Source organism: Carex rostrata, chromosome 2 (assembly GCF_964058835.1).
Source record: "Carex rostrata chromosome 2, lpCarRost1.2, whole genome shotgun sequence".
Lineage (NCBI taxonomy): Eukaryota > Viridiplantae > Streptophyta > Magnoliopsida > Poales > Cyperaceae > Carex > Carex rostrata.
Window position 1 is genome coordinate 7,311,093 of NC_135919.1, and position 11,902 is coordinate 7,322,994.

The window sequence follows — 11,902 nt, forward strand, 5'->3', positions numbered from 1 at the left end:
AGTTAATCCTTGATTAATTATAGTTTTAAGAAAATTAAACATAATTAATTTGTGTTTTGGGTATATTTGATGTATATTAAAGTTATATTGGATAAATTTGTGAGTTATTAGATTTTTAGATGGTAAATACGCAATTACAAAAATTTGGATGGTAAATACGTAATTTCACAGTTTTTGAGGGATATATATGAAATTCTCCCTATTTTTATCATCTAATTGAAAAATAATCCATTTAATAGTATTTTTTAAAATAAAGATTGAAAGTTAAACTATCAAACTATTTAATATCTACAAATAATTCTAACATTTATCAGCAGAGAAGACTGATTCTCATCATTGAGTAGTATTAATCAGCAGAGAAGAAAGATGTACCTGACGAAAAGGGGGAAGTGATATGACTAAAACAATAGAATAAATTTAACTCTCTTAGAAGATTATGAATTTATTTTATCATTTTATAGTTCATGACCTAATTAATGGCCAAAACAAGAATTGTTGCGAAGTTGTGAGACATTCTTATAATTTATGTTGCATGCGCCGTTACTGAGCTTAACAACAATGTCAAATGATATATAGGCTGAGGGCTATTAATTGGTTTTTACAAGATAAACTCATCAGTCACTTCCAAGCATCCTAAATTCCCAATTGGAGGTTCCACTATTAATCCACTATGAATAGGAAAATGAACAAACCATGCCATGAAAGGGATATGGTAGGAGTTAGGTCAAGAAGCATGTTGATTCAATGATTTGGGGACAAATTAAGTGGTCCATATAATAGGCCTATTTTCTCCATCTAGTGATAAATCCAAAGCATAATTTTTTTATTTGAAAATAATACATGACAATAGATGGATTGTCTTTTGATTTTGATCTCATAGACGAAATCAAAAATTATTTTGGTTCAAGTAGGCAGGGGCGGACCCATGTAGTGCCGGGGGAGGGGGGCTGCTCGCTTCTTTTGGATTTTGAGTTTTAGTGGAGATTGGGACGTTCTGATCGGTTTTACTCTCTGAACTTTTTTTTGCTCCTCTCTAGATATTTGATTTGTAATTCAGGTTAAAATTAAAATATATATTTTTTGAATTATAATTGATAATTAGAATTATATGTTAGAGAATCATAAATTACAAGTCAGAGTATTATAAAATATAAGTTAAAATATTATTTTTTATCGAGTACCTAATTATTTAATGGATTTAAATTCGATTAGCTATTTAAACCCGATTCGATATTTTTTTTCTCCTGACAAAAATCCTGAGTTCATCCCTGCATGTAGGCAATATTCTATGACACCAGGTGGGTGAGGTGGCTCCGTGAGTGATACGTTGGATCTTGAAGGAACTATTTTTGTTTTTTTTTTGTATCAATTTCTTCTATGAAATCAAAATTTTCATACAATCCATCTATTATTTTATATTATTTTTATATAATTTCTATAAATAAAAACTCTGAATCCGAAGTGGATAGATCCCAAGATAGGGGTGCAAACGGGTTGGATATTACCCAATCGTATCCGACTTTGTATCCGAAAATTTAATACGGATATCCGATATCCTAATATCCGTGCGGATACGGATACGGATATGATTTTAAATTTTAATTATCCGTATCCGAATAGTAGATATATATTATATAATTTAATATGTATTTTGAAAAAAAAATTATGTCATTCACTATTATAAAAAACGGATATCCGTATTCGTATCCGATTAATATCCGATCCGTATCTGTATCCGTCTAATATCCGATCCATATCCGTATCCGTCTAAAAACAGATACGGATATGGTTTTACCACTATTCGATCCGTATCCGATCCGTTTGCACCCCTATCCCAAGATCATTAATTAGGAGTTCCTTGCTAGTTGGTCTATATCATAATGTATGATCTACCTTATGTGGATCCTAATTCCTAAGTGCTATGGTTTTGTTTGGTTGCTAAGTTTAGTTTAATATTTTAAATATTTGTATTGAAAACTTTGTGCCTGTCCGGAGCTAGAGACTCTTTCGCGATTTCGCAGTTTAAAATATCCCAAAATGGAAGAACAGAGCAAAAGTGGTCAATGTTGGGATGATTTAAAAATGAATGCAGATATACCACAATTAGCTTTGCTAACACGGTAGCTTTTTAAAAAATAAATTAATTTTTTAGAGATATTCTTAACAGTGGAAAAGAATCATGAGTTCTTTATCAGATTATCTCTATTGAAGTCAATTTAAAGTTTTACAGGAATTATCCTCATAACTTGCTACTTCAGCTACTATTTAGATTTATAAGATAAAAATCTGAAATTAATAATTAATAATGGTATGTTTGGATGCACTGAGAATAGCGCTATTCTTAGAATAGCAGTGCTATTCTATTCTAGAGTCCATCCAAACAACATCAAACGCTATTCCAAACAACCAGAATAGCCTTGTTCCGCTAACTCAACAAATACTTGGAATAGTGTGAATGGTTTCTTCAATAGTAGCTATTCTCAGTAGCTATTCCAAAGAACGCATCCAAATAACTTTTTAGCTATTCTGAATAACTTTGAGTTAGCATCATTCTCAAATAGTAGCTATTCATCTATGAACTATGGAACTGACTTCTTCAAACAACGAATTCAAACCATTAAAACTGATACACTAAGTTGCCTTATAGATATATCTACCGACAAATGGAGGAGAACTTATATGAAATATTGGTGCTAAAATCAGGTTGCCTTTAGAACGTGCTCTAGAGAGGGGGAAAACTCCATTAAAAGTAACGAAGGAATTAAGGGAAAATTCGTACAACAACAGTCTATCCACGCCGTTGATCTGTTCCATAAAAGGAGAAATGGAGAGGGAGTGGAGGGAAATAATTACCGTTTGGAGGAGAGGAGAGAGGAGCGTCATGTTGATTTTTTTGACGAAATTTGTCATCCGAATTGGGATGTAGAATTTACTGTTCGAAGAAAAAAATAATTTACTCGTTTCTTTTCCTCCCTATCTCTTCCCCTTCCTCTACAATCTCCGGTTCTGGAGCACAACCTTAGTATACTGATTAGTGTGAGGATGGTACCTTGATGACGTCTATTCGAACTTTAGATCATAATTTTATACATAATCACAAGTGCAGCTAATAACGCCAATTTATATAGCGAAAATCATTACTTTTTAGTACAGAAAATGGTGAAGAAGCGTATGCAAAGTATCCATTTTTTTGAATTATTCACTGCAAATGTGTTTTTAGACTATTTTGGCAGGTTTTGGAGAAAGTTGCGAATTTAGCCGAAAAAGGTGCAAAAATGTCATATTTAGGTCAATTATGAAGAAAGCGTCAAAATAGGGCATCACATGAAGTATGCAAACACATAACACGAAGTGCACAACATGCAACATGGTGAAATTCACTGAAATTCGGCTAAGTACAGTGTCGTACGGTATAACTTATACCGTATGCGGATAAAAGTCAATACCACATGGGCATAAAGATCCAATCCGTGGACTGTCTAGTTTGGATGAAATCTCGGCCATTGAGCAGCAACCTTCTAGAAGGACGAACCTACAGATGTGGCAGGCCTTGCTATGATTGGAAGTCTACTTTCAGCGCTCCATTTTTGCGAAGAGATCTATGTTTAGAGCCTCCAAATATGGCATGAAAGGCTATAATTCTCCATGACTACACGCCTTAGGATTACTATATAAACCCCTCATGTAATAGGAAGAATGGTGCATGTTTTAGTTGTGTAAGTCCATAGTTTAGAGTAGAATATTGTGTGTAATTTATGGAGTTGGAAAAGGGAAAGCTCTCGAAGTCCAAGGCGGAAAAAGAAGGCGTCATCTAAGGAAGAGGTTTCTCTAGATTTTAGGTTATGTCTTTCTTATTTAATTTCTTTTATTTTGTCATGGCTTTAAGTAGCTAAGCTTCTTCTCTCTAGGGTTTGGATGTAATAAATTATATATTATCTCATTATTATATTTATTTTTCTTTTATGTCTATTTGAGATTTTGTTATCCTTTGAATGTTATTGAAATATGTCCTTGCATATATAGTTATGTCTACTATATGCCAATGTCCTCCACATACCTATAGGTGTAAGGCTATCGTATATAGTAACAGATGTATACGAGTAAATACCGAGCACTTCGGCTAACAAGGATTGACAGTGGTTTAAATACTAGGGTTAGAACCCAGTAGGCTCCCTTGGCAGGATATAGATTAGACAGCATCTCGAATTATAATTAGAAATTTATTTATTACTTGTAATAAGTAGGATTTAGGGTTAATACTTAGCAAGTAATAGGGGAATGTGATTAATTAAATTAGTTAAGTGGTTTAATTATATTACATCATGTTATAATCTGAATTGTCCCCCACAAGCCGACCTTAGAGTTGGATAACCTTTCAAATACGTAACCTTGGCATTCGCAGGGAATAATAGTACCAGTATGCGGCTCTGTCTGCGGGATGGTCTATACCATATGTGATAATAGTACTGTATATGGGTCCGTATGCGGCAGTGACAGAAGGCCGTATACAGATAGACATGAGTACCATAAATATGTATTGCGATAATTAGAAGGATTTCATCTAAAACCCTAGAGGCTCCCTATTCTTGGCTTACAATAATTAGCATCTCAACCTAAACCTTTGCCAGAGTAAACTGTAAAATCACCCTATACCTTTTATTTATTTTTTTTATTAAGTATACACGCTACAAACAAACTCGAAGAACCTAGACTAGTATCACGTTGTTAAATAACTTAAGATCTATCCCTGTGGATTGACACTCGACACTACTACAAGGTAAGATTATGCGCTTGTAATCCGACAGAGTAGTATTAGGGTAACTAAGTATATATTTATATATACTCAAAGTTAGTAGTACTCATTTAGAGTCATCAGCAGCCCAGGTAATTTTTTTTTTTGGAAAAATGTTTATAATTAGAGCAGGGGAGCTCAAAGAGTTCATATTCTATGAGGCAACAAATTATTTCTCTTTAGATTTGGACCGTTTGATTTGAATCTATACCAACTTGGTGAGAGATAGACTGCACGGAGGTCTTTTAATAATCGTGTAGATTCTAATCGAACTGTCTGGATCCAAACAAAAATATTATGTATTTCTGTTTACCTTGGGTGATATGAATTTCTAGTGCCTCCTTTTGTACCAATAGAAATACCCCCAAACCGAGTGCAGGTAATACAAAACATCATATCCTCCGCCCCCCCTTGTTGCTACCAATCAAGTACCTCGGCCTGCCCCTCTCGGTAAATAAACCAAACAAAATTCACTACCAACCGATGCTCGATGCGATACGAGTTAGGATGGAAGGATGCACCTCAAATTTCCTCTCATAAGGAGGAATGATAACCTTAATCAATGCAGTCATGTCTGCCATGCCATTGCACTACATGCATGCTCTAAGGCTACCGGTAGGAGTAATCAAGCACATAGACCAAATGTGCAAGAACTTTCTTTGGAAGGACAACACAACATGTAAGGGTATAAACTGCTTGGTAAACTGGGAAAGAGTGTGCGCACTCAAAGCCAATGGCGGATTGGGGATTGGTAAACTGAGGCAGCAAAATGATGCTCTACTCCTAAAATGGATCTAGGCAATTGAGGATAACTCATAAGGCATCTGGCCCGCAACAATAAGTAGATTGCATGGCATAACTAGGAGTTCGGTGCACTTTGACGAGCGGCTTAGATGGAACTACTTGGCCTCATTGTTACCTTTTTTCAACGACTTTGCCTCATTGGCCTCATTGTTACCTTTTTTCAATGACTTGGCCTCATTGTTACATTTTTTCAAGATCTCAGTGCACTTTGACGAGCGGCTTAGATGGAACTAGACAACCACAGGAGGCTTCACATGTGCCTCGGCCTACCGTCTGATGCATCACACAGGAGTCCTAAGTGAATACCAGGCCATTCTATGGAAGCTACCGGCACTGATGAAGGTCAAGATCTTCATGTGGTTAATGCTAGAAGATAAGATCCTAACGCAGGAAGTCCTACGGGTAAGGGAGTGCACGATACAACCAAAATGTGAACTCTGTCGTTTGAACATCACAGAAACGAGAGATCACATTATGTGGGAGTGTGTATACGCAAGGAACTTCTGGAGAGGGATCACAGCCCACTTCAACCTCCTAAATTGCAGGGCAAGAAGCATAAAAAGGCCTGGACATAAGGTCAACTATCCTTGACACCAAGGGCTAAGAAAATATGGAACGCGACCTAGACAGCAAGAGCATGGGGATTGTGGAGAGAAAGGAATAGAAGATTCTTTTCTAACAAAAGACGTCCGGTGTACCAGTTAATTAATGATACGGCATTGGAAATCATCTCTTGGATACAACTTGCATAAACCTCGAGTTAGAGGGGGTTTCGCGGGGAAGTACTGCATACTCCTAGAGTCAATCTTTTATAGTTAGAGCTGTTTTATGTTTTTAGCATAAGTGTTGGATTGCAAGCGATTTGATTGTAAATATTTGGACTTTTTTCTTAATTAATATATCGTTAGCAACACTTTGTCGTGGACCTTAAAAAAAAGAAAAGAATTTCTAGTGCTTCTTTGATCCAAAGAAAGGTTGCAATAGTGGTTCAGTTACAATGGGCTGTCTTAATAGTGGTACCCTTGTATTGTTGTATGTTATGGGCTAGAGCTGGCCCTTATCAGTTCGATAAGAATATGCATGCATCTGTTTAGAGATGAATAAGACATGCCTATTTGTTGTTATTTGACACAAGGATTGACTCGTGATACATTTTAGATTATGAACAACTTGAAAAACACATATCAATTTAATTTATTTGAACTAGTTGGATATTATAGTTGACTGTGTTTCGCAAAATTGATTTGATTTCTTATACTTCAGTTTAAATAGGACTGCTCCATTTTATTCGTGTTTTACGGCTAATTTTTTCTTAGAAGAATATGATGTTGAAAAATAAATCTATATCTATGACATTTGATTCCATAAACAAAATAAGTGTAGAAAAAAAATTAATTCGCCTAAAATAAATAGAGTCACTTTACTTTCTACTCCTCCACAATCAAACATGACCTCCATTTTCGCACATATTTTGGAATCCATTATTTCACGGTGAATTTTACGTTGGTCTTAATTGGATATAAAATTGAATTCGGATATCTGAAAATAACACAATCGATATCTGAAAATAACTCAATGTTTGAGTTTAGATCCTCATTGTTCGATCAAAATCTACATGAATCTTTAAAAGGACTCATAAATTATACTTCGAACCGAATTAGCCTGAATTCTGATCAGATAGTTCGAATCCAAACTCAAATTTTGAGTTCCTTTAGGGATCCGGGCCTCCTAAAATTGTGGTTTTAACAGAAAACATTGCACTGACCTAGCAATGTTTGTTACAGAAATAAAACGAAATAGGCTTTCTGAGGCCCAATCTATAATTTCTCATTCCAATTTGGGCCTAGTCTTTCTATTCTATACCGAAATGAATTCAGCCCTTGTGTTGAAAAACCCTAATCTAACCTTAGCAACTTGGATGATCTATCATCTATCAATTAACAGACATTAATTCAAGAGATACATATTTCAATGCATAATTTTGTTTTACAAAAAAAAAAAAAGCAACATAATTTGGGCCTGTTTTTCAAAGCGATTTTCATATTACATAAAGAAATTTTAAGAATTAACATTACTCAATACACCCACTCTTATGAATTACATCCATTTATGGCAACCAAAATCTACCATTCAATATGTAACATCCTTTTTTTTTATGAAAAAATGACAAACTGTTTGTTAATTGGGACCATTCTTTGGCAAAATTGCATATCCAAATACATTGAACTTCCTCAATTTCTCAGCAATGGCCCCAACATTTTTCAATTTTGGATTAATTAATAATCAAATCCATAACATTAGAAAACTGCTTGCTTACAACAGCAATGAAAACCTAAAACAAACAAATCCAAACCTCAATTAAGGTGCCGGTAGGAGCCTCGTTCCGATTGATAGTTGCATGCATAATGCAATACAAAGGGCAACAATGGCCATTGTTTTTGTACTGAGATACTTCATCATTTCCATTCCCTTCTCTAGCACCTCATCTTTCACGGTTCCGTAACCACTCTTTGCCCCATCGGTTATCTTTTTCAATAAGAAATCGAGGAAAGACTTCACCATTTCAGCCGTGACTCGTCCCGTAACATCTAACATGAGTCTTCTATTCGACATGATTGACCCTGATCTGTTGGTACTGCCGTTAGAATCTGGTTGTGAGACAGTAGTTGCACCTGGTTGACTAATCTCAGCCTTTATGCTCGTATTGCCCATACTATTATTCCCGCTCGTAATAATGAGCTTATGCGAGGTCTTAACTAGAGTTTCTACCGCGCCATTGCAAACTGTTACAATCAAATCCTTCACCTTTCCCTCGTTCTTTGGATGTGTTAAGCTAAAAATAATTTGGTCACACGTGTTCGAGGCAAGACTTTTATTGAGGTACACCTTCACTGCACTACTCACAAACACTTGAATGCAATGCGCAACGAGCTCCTTACCTTTGTCACTACAGAATGCTGAGACCCATCCTTCGATGCCTTGGCCTCCTTTCACCGAATAATAGGCAATTACAAGATTTCTTGCAAAAGACCCAACCACAACTGATACAAATCCGGCACCGGCTGTTGTCGTGATTTTCTCAAAAAGTTGCTCTAAGAACGGCTTCGAGTTGGGGTCGGTCAATGCACTTACAGCAGATGAGGTTGTTGCCGAAGTAATCGTACTTGTAACGCCTTTAATTACACCTTTGGTTAAAGCTTCTGTTGCCTTGGAAAGACCATTCAAAAAGTCTTTTGAAGCTGAAATTTTCGATAGTTGGCGTAGCGACTTTGGCACTTCATCCGTGTCAGACATCAAAAAATGGTTGAGATCTGACGAGATGAGAATGATCGAGTCGGCTGATGTTGACATGGCGTTAGCCAACAGGATCAAAGCTTCTACAAGCTTTGAGATGCGTTTCGCTTTTCGTGCTACAACCGGTAGAGTAAGAACCTTGTATGCACCGTAACCAGCTGCCATGAACCCACCAACAACAAACCACCTTCGGTGCCTCCGGGAGAAGGAGATGGCGGCATCGAGAGACATTTTGGAAACAGTTATCATCCATTGACTCTGATGTCGCGAAAAGTCAACCGCCATGTTGATAGGGTTCATCTTCAACAATTGGAGGTCAAGGGCAACATCCATGGGAGAAATGTGCTGACGCACCAAGGCCATATTTAATTTGGATTCAAAATTTCCTTTTGGGGCTTATGGCAAGATTTGGTTTAAGAGAGATAAGAATGTGGCATGAACATATGATTTATAGAGAGGAAATAATTAAACGCCAGAGGTTTTGCACCTTCAAGGAACGAAGAGGTCGCTTATTCGTTATAGTCCTTCCATTTTGAACTAATCAACAATTAATTTTGTTGCTTATGCACCAAGTTTAAACTCATTTAAGTTCCTCTCACATTAGGTTGACAAATTAAACCTTTCTGAACATATCAGTTTCCTGTTATAATATTATTAAACTGAGATATAAAATTACTATGATGAATAAGGCCCTTGATTACCCCAAAATATTTATATTTTTTTAAGGAATTGAAACTTTTGTTACCTACAAAAATATGCAAATAAGCTTAGTTTTTAAAATAATTATAATTATTATTATAAGGGGGGAAATATGTAAATTCAATTCTAAGATAGTATTAAAAAGCTATAAAACGGGACGTGCGAAGACAAGACAAGGGAGAGAAATATCTTAAATATAATTAGTTTGTGCAAACATTAACTACACTTTTATTTTTCTCAGACTTTCACTGACATGTGGATGCAAAAAAAAAAAAGCTGAAATAATTCGTCTGATTTCAATTGTTTTTTTAATTTTTATTTGAAAATTAGAGGCTTTGCTGGATCCTTGAAATGCGGGACCCACTGGAAAGTGTTGTAACGCAAGACTCTTCTCCACTGGATCAACTTCTCTCCAATTGCCATAAAAATTGAGATATCCATATTAAAAATATTCAGTTCATAGAAGAATATAACAAGGAAGGGATTTTGTATCCATTTCTATCAAACTGGAGAAGATCCGACCATTTTGAATTAAAACAAGTCAGACTACTAATAGAATGGTTTGCGGATCCCTGGTTCCATTTGATCTCTATTATAAAATTTAATTAAGATAAGAAAATAAAATAAAGTAAAATTGTCAAGCACAATATGATATTTTTCTTAATTAAAAAAATAAGATGTATCTTACCGACAGCTTGACAGGAAAACAAATCTGAGATTGTATTGGCCTTTGTTTTCAATTTTAATTCCCTGATTCTTCATTATTTTTTATTTTATTTATTTTGATATATTCCGGGTAAGTTACTTTTCAGAAATGATTTTCTAGATAATTCTAGGTCAATTAATTATTATTTCCAATAACTTCAAAAGTTTATGCATAAGCAATGGAAAAAATAATAATAATAATAATAATAATAGAAAAACGAAGAAATATAATTTTTTTGCAGAAATTTAAATGCATGCTTCATATTATCGATTAATTTGGCGGTCATTTCGAGTGATTAATTAAATTATTAAAATTGACAGTTACACACTAAATATTATGTAATATTTGCACAAATATTTATTAGAGCTTTTGGCGTATTGCATAAGCTATACATCCAGTTTTACGGAAAACAAAACCCATAATTAGGCATTTACAACAAATATATACATATTCAATATTTTTGCTTAATTATAACCACATTTAATTTATTATATCAAGAAAACTTACCATTTTTCCATGAATATTAATTTTAACCATAGTGAGACTATGGTAATATGCATATTATGAATCGATCCATGCGTGTTTTAGATCTCTATATCTCTACTTAAAGTTCAAACTGTTAGACATAATTTCCATATAAAAATGTACTTGAAAATAAAATTTAAATTTAAAGAAATTTTACTATATATTGTTTAAATAGATAGATGGATGGTCCAATACTTTTAGGCCAACTTATTTTCTATCTATTAGAAAAAACTAAAAAGTAATTAAAAATAAATGTAATTCTTAGTTTTTAATTATAATTTTCATATAGAGATTATATTTAACAGTTTATATCGACTATTTAAATTTTGAAAATAAAAATATGAATTCATAGTACGAGGTATTATGTAATATGCATATTACCATAGCCTCACTCTTTTAATAATTTTATGTCGCAATTGTGTTTTTTTTTTTCCTAATATCAAGTGTTTTATTGGGTCTAGTGTATTTTTTTAAGTAAATGTTGAAGATCAAGACATCTAATTAAGGTTCTAAATAGCGATTGCCGCGTCATAGCAGAAAACTTAAAAAAAAAAAAGCTATCGCGAATAGCGTAGCTATAGCGAAAGCTATCCTACATAGTGTTTTTTGTTTAAAAAATTATATTTTATATTTATACTAATTATCAACATTATCTAAAGCCACATAAAGTAATAAGTAACACAAAATTGGTTAAGGAATTAGAATATTCATATTGAACCAATACAAAGTCCAAATTGCTATTCACAATATCCCTAATAATATCATAAACTATCTATCTTTTTCCATTTAAAATAACCTATATATCATGGCATAAACAATATTATTTTTATTTAAAAAAACCTAGGCATCATGGAATAAATTATCTATCTTTTTCTATTTAAAAAATCAATCTGGACCTTAAAAAATTGATCTTTAAAATTAATTTTCAGTTAGGTATTTATATGAAAGCTATGTAGCATAGAGTGCACTATAGCGCGTAGCGTATAGCTCAGATAGCAGACCGCTATAATCGCTATAATGGTTGTAGTTGAAGTAGCGGACTTTTATCCCATAGCTTAGCATTCAAGGTCTGAAACCGCTAT

The 11,902-nt window shown here is 34.1% G+C and overlaps 1 pseudogene; it reads right to left on the bottom strand.

Annotated features, from left to right (window-relative positions):
* Positions 1-7,954: 7,954 nt before the first annotated feature.
* Positions 7,955-9,253, bottom strand: LOC144547443 (protein PHLOEM PROTEIN 2-LIKE A10 pseudogene; annotated as a pseudogene).
* Between the last annotated feature and the right edge of the window lie 2,649 nt (positions 9,254-11,902).